This window comes from Eucalyptus grandis, chromosome 8, assembly GCF_016545825.1.
Source record: "Eucalyptus grandis isolate ANBG69807.140 chromosome 8, ASM1654582v1, whole genome shotgun sequence".
In the NCBI taxonomy this organism is placed as follows: Eukaryota; Viridiplantae; Streptophyta; class Magnoliopsida; order Myrtales; family Myrtaceae; genus Eucalyptus; species Eucalyptus grandis.
The window spans coordinates 51,653,337-51,658,496 of NC_052619.1; the positions used below are offsets into that span (position 1 = coordinate 51,653,337).

At 40.0% G+C, this 5,160-nt stretch overlaps 1 pseudogene; it reads left to right on the top strand.

Moving 5' to 3' along the window:
* The first annotated feature begins 1,380 nt into the window (after positions 1–1,380).
* On the top strand, positions 1,381–4,049 carry LOC120287605 (annotated as a pseudogene).
* Positions 4,050–5,160: the final 1,111 nt, after the last annotated feature.

The following is a 5,160-nucleotide window of genomic DNA, read 5'->3' on the forward strand; positions in this document are numbered from 1 at the left end:
TTTCTTTCGAAAAACAGAGCACCATTTGTCTTAACGACAAGAAGAGACATTACCAAATTTTGTGGACATACTTTGTCCGAGATCCGGCCCATGTCCAGCAGCCCAGATTGTGATGGGTCCAGCCTGGACAGGCCCATGGGGTGGCTGATGGGCCTTGTCAAACACTATTCAGTTGCTCTCCTAAGCTACATCAACGATCAACGATAAAATTCTGTCACAAGACAATTTTCTGTCTGGCACGATGCAAATAACGAGGTTTGAGAATTATATAATTACTTTCGAGACACGAGGTTCTCATTTATCTAAATCAGTCATAGCATGGCAAGTGTTACAAACTTCCTTATCTTCTTTCAAGATCAATGATAGTATTTTTCTACTTGATGATTCACTTGGATGGATTGAAATGTCATGCTTTGAGAGCACATAAAAATTTCTTAATAAATCGATATTTCATTTCTTCTCCCGTACGAATGCCGCTACCCAATATGCTTTGAAAGTTGATCTTGTTGTAAATGCCATATAATCATCAATATCAACTAGGTCATAATAAAGATCAGTCTAAGTTTGCTATACTTAAGCTCTTTGTGAGGTGCCCAAAACGAGCTCCAAATCACATAAAGACCTTCGACACGAGCCTATAATGTGAAGAGACCACCGACGTGATCTCGAGTTTTGTATATTTGTAATCTTAATGCATTAATTTTGTGGACCTACTTGGTCTCATCCCCAAGCCATGTTTATCGTCCAAGTTTGTCCTAACTATCGACCTGGACTAGCTAAGTGCGCATCGGTTCACCTCAATTCGTCGTAAATGGAAATGCCGTCCCTGTTCATATCAAAAAAGTTTCACGTGACAAGCTCGAGCACTGCAAAATCTGATCTTTTGGAAATGGTCTGTCTTGTTTTCGCGTCTTGCTTATTGCAAGTTTCGATCTTGGGAAACGGTCTCTGGACTTTTGCAGATGACTTGATGGGCTCTATCAAATGGACACTCTCGACAAATAGATTGGTGGATTGAGATAAGCCGGTCTTCACTCTTCACGGGAGAAAATATCTTTGGAGAATACCCGTCAAAACCTGTAGTCAAAGCCCCCGGTTTCCTTAGAATTCAGTGTCCGAGTGAGTGACGCATGCCATGAGGCCGCCAACTTCCATGTTTTCCTGCAGAACTTCGATCTTTTTCCAATGTTCCGTTCGTAAATTGTCTCATTCTTTCACTCATTCCTCGCTCTTGGCGCGTCCAGCATTCACCAGATTTTTGGTGAAAGAACAGGACAATGTTGAGGTCGGGTGGTTTGAGAATACCACCAAAACCTTTAGTCAAAGCCGCCACTTTCTTTAGAATTCAGTGTCCGAGTTAGTGACGCATGCGATGAGGCCGCCAACGTCCCATCTTTTCCTGCAGAACTTCGATCTTTTTCCAACGTTCCCTTCATAAATCGTCTCATTCTTTCACTCATTCCTCGCTCTTGGTGCGTCCAGCGTTCGGCAGATTTTTTTGTGAAAGAACAGGAAAATGTTGAGCTCTCAGTGCTTTGAGAACCCACCGAACCTGAGCTCGACTTGTGGAGCAGGGCGTGTTGAAGAGCTCGCAGGCCTCAAGACTTACGTCACCGGCCCTTCTGATTCCAAGCGTGCTCTTCTTTTCATCCCTGATGCTTTTGGTAATGGCCTATTTCTTTGATTCTGATTTTCTGTGTTGTTTCTCTGATGGGTCTTTCTTTTTTGGTTGATTGCGTTACTTCTTCTTGGTTCTTGGTCGTTCTTGTGCTTTTCGATCGATCCATGAAATTGCCGCTTGATGGATCCTTTGCTCATCTGTTTGTGCAGGGTATGAGGCTCCTAAGCTGAGGTATGGCGTGATTACTTGCATAGAACCTTTCTTATAGTGCCATTTTTTAAAGTTTGCTAGTGAATGACTCTGTATTCTCCCTGTATCTGAAAGCTCTGCCTTTCCGATCACCTTTCCCCTGTGATGCTGAAGAGCATTAGATAGCACATGAGGGTGAGGCCAATTCATTCTGGATGAGGGTGTTTGGTGTTTTTCTTTTCTGAGTTTACACATCATCTGTTGAAATGCATATACGTTTGATTTTGCGGCATAATTCAACTGACATTTGATGCACATTGCGTAACTCAACATAAATGACAGTTTTGTTTGTTCTAATAAATTCTGCTACTTATATGGCTCAGCTGTTCATGTTATGCGGTTTCATCTTGAGAAAAAGATAGCCTTAGTTTCAACTCCGACATCGCATAAGCTGATATCGCCCTGTTAAGGGTCATGGCATTTTATGCGTTCACAAGATTGAAAATGATTGAGTTACCTTTTGAAATTGTCATACTTATTTGTGGACCGCTTTTGTTGTAAAGGAAACTTGCAGATAAGGTTGCATCAGCGGGATTCTTCGTGATAGTACCTGATTTCTATTACGGAGATCCGTTATTGATGTCAATGATCCTAATTTTAATCGAGAAGCTTGGCTAAAAAATCATAGCCCGGTGAGTTTTCCACTCCTTCAGGTCGTGAAAGTATTATAGCACATTTAGAAGTTTAGAGGAAACAAGGGATCTCCAAATTGCAAACTTGACTTCTACACTCATATCACATGCAGTAAGTTGCATAAATAGCTAGATCTGGTTGGAGAGTGCTGGTCATTTCAAAGATTTTCGACACCCATCTAGGTCTGTTTTTTACCAAATTCCAGACGTGAAACATGATGCGGTCTCAGTAGAATGAGAGCACCATGAATTTTCGTGTCACCAGTTTTTTAGTTGTCTTTTCGTAAACTTTCACCTCATTTACTTCTTTAGGATAAAGGGTATGAAGATGCCAAGCCAGTGATTGCCGCTCTTAAAAGTAAAGGTGTGTCTGCCATTGGGGTTGCAGGATTTTGTTGGGGAGGTAAAATTTTCTGAATTCACTTTCACAGTTCTGAGGAGGTTATTGGGTTAAATAGGGAAAAATTGTTCCCCAAAACATCATGGAAAAATTGTTCCCCAAAACGGTCACTTAAGGAAAAGTTCTTTCAAAGTTTGTTAAAAAGAGCTTGCCTATCTTTTTCAGGAATGGTGCTAGTGAAATTAGCAGGCACCGAAGACATTCAAGCAGCAGTTATTCTACACCCTGGTCGTATCACCGAAGATGAAATCAGAGGTAAAGCTATGCTAGTGAACATGGAATTTCTTCTTATTTTCATTTCAACCATAGCAACATAATTTCTTCATGAGGGTATTAGACTGGGTACTTGGCATGGGAAGCTTTATGGACTAATATGATGCGCTTTTGTATAAGTTTATGAATTCTGAAAAGAGTCTGCAAATGCAGCCAAGAGTGATGAAGAAACCTGCCATGCGTCTGGTCAATTACAAGAAAATCGATCGCACAACATTTGTCTGTCTGAGAAGAGTTCCTTAAACTGGAAGCCGCAAAAATCTCATTTTTGTCTATTCTTTGTTCAGCCGTCAAGATTCCAACTGCTATATTGGGAGCCGAGAATGACCACATTTTCCCTGCAGACGAACTGAAAAAGTTAGGGGAGATCATGTCGGCTAAAACTGAAGTAAGCGACTTAGGATATTTTGTGCATTTGTTGCAAGAAAAAATGTTGGAAAATCCTACTGTTTTATCACATTCCCGTCAGTGAGCTCAAAGCACTTCTTCTCTCTGGTTATTTCTATGCATCACCAATTCAAAGATCCCGGTTTTGCAGATCGAGAGTTATGTCAAAATATTCCCTGGTGTTAGACATGGATGGAGTGTGAGGTATAATGACGATGACGAGTCTGCCGTCAAGAGTGCCAAAGAGGCCCAAGAGGACATGTTGAATTGGTTCTTGAAGCATGTCAAGTGAAAAGTAAGGTATTGAAGCAGAATATAGTGAGGAATTTCAGGACTAGTCATCTGTTTTGGATTAGTCATCTATAATGTTCTGTTGTGACTTTAATAAATAAGGCATCGGTTTCGTAGATCGAACTTTGCAGATTGAGAGTGAAGTTTGTCATGTAGAGTTGTATCGTGCCATCTGGTTGAATTCTCTGTTCAAATTGATTGGATGCGTTCTCTATCATCTAGATGAGGACCTCAAGGGGAATATCAGATAGCGTATTCGTTTATTCAAAGGAAAGTATTTCCGCGGAGGAGAGTAAGTTCAGTTTTCTAAATCCAAAAATGGAGTCCATGGGCTTTCTTTTTCCCCTGCTTGGTTTTGATAAATTTTCTTATGCGGAATGATTCAGTCTGATTCGATCGATAGAATCATGTTGAAATATCTGTCGACAAATAATCCTAATGCTCAAAACTACATCAAAGATTGAATTCAACATCACAAGACAATTATATGCCTCATGTAATGCATATAACTAGTTTGGAAAATCTCATGGTTACCATTGAGACATGATGTATTTATATATCCAAATCAATCATAGGGTGGAAAGTGTTATGAACATTTTTTACTTTCTTTATTCGCACTAAATGATAGTGCTTTTCCATGGGCAATTGATTTAAGTGGACCAAAATGTCATGCTTCGAGAGCACCTAAAACTTTCTTCATGGACTAAGATTTCATTTTGTTTTTTGTCCACAGTCTACGCTAGAAACATGAATCCCACAACCTAATATGCTTTCGAGCCAATGGTTGGGGTGTTGATCTTGTTTTGGATGTCGATAATGATCACCATTGACCATGTCACGTGAGCACTTTGTGTGTTGGGATATAATATGCAGAAACAACAAGATCTTGTAATTTACGTCAATGCGAAATTACTAGAGAAATAAACGAGAAAAATAAGGATATTAGAAATTTATGTAATTCGGTCTGAGAATTGGTACCTACGTTCACGGAGAGAGACAGTAGCAAATAATCTACTATAATCGGAATATCTGAGTTAATAATCGCTAAAACGCTCAAGTGTTTTTTACACCTAAATTTAATCCAAAACCCAAAATGTTTATAAATAAACAATTCACTTAGGTATAAACTCACGGTACAAAATTACTGTGCGCACAACTTCAAAGTATAACATGCGTAACTCTCTCTTCAACTTGACGTGTGGCTCCTTGCGGCTTCTTCTACGTCAGGCTTCCGCTGCTTCTCAGGGTTACAGTCGTGCGCTTCTTTCGGGCGGGTGAAAGACTTGCAACAATCATTTCTCCTTTTA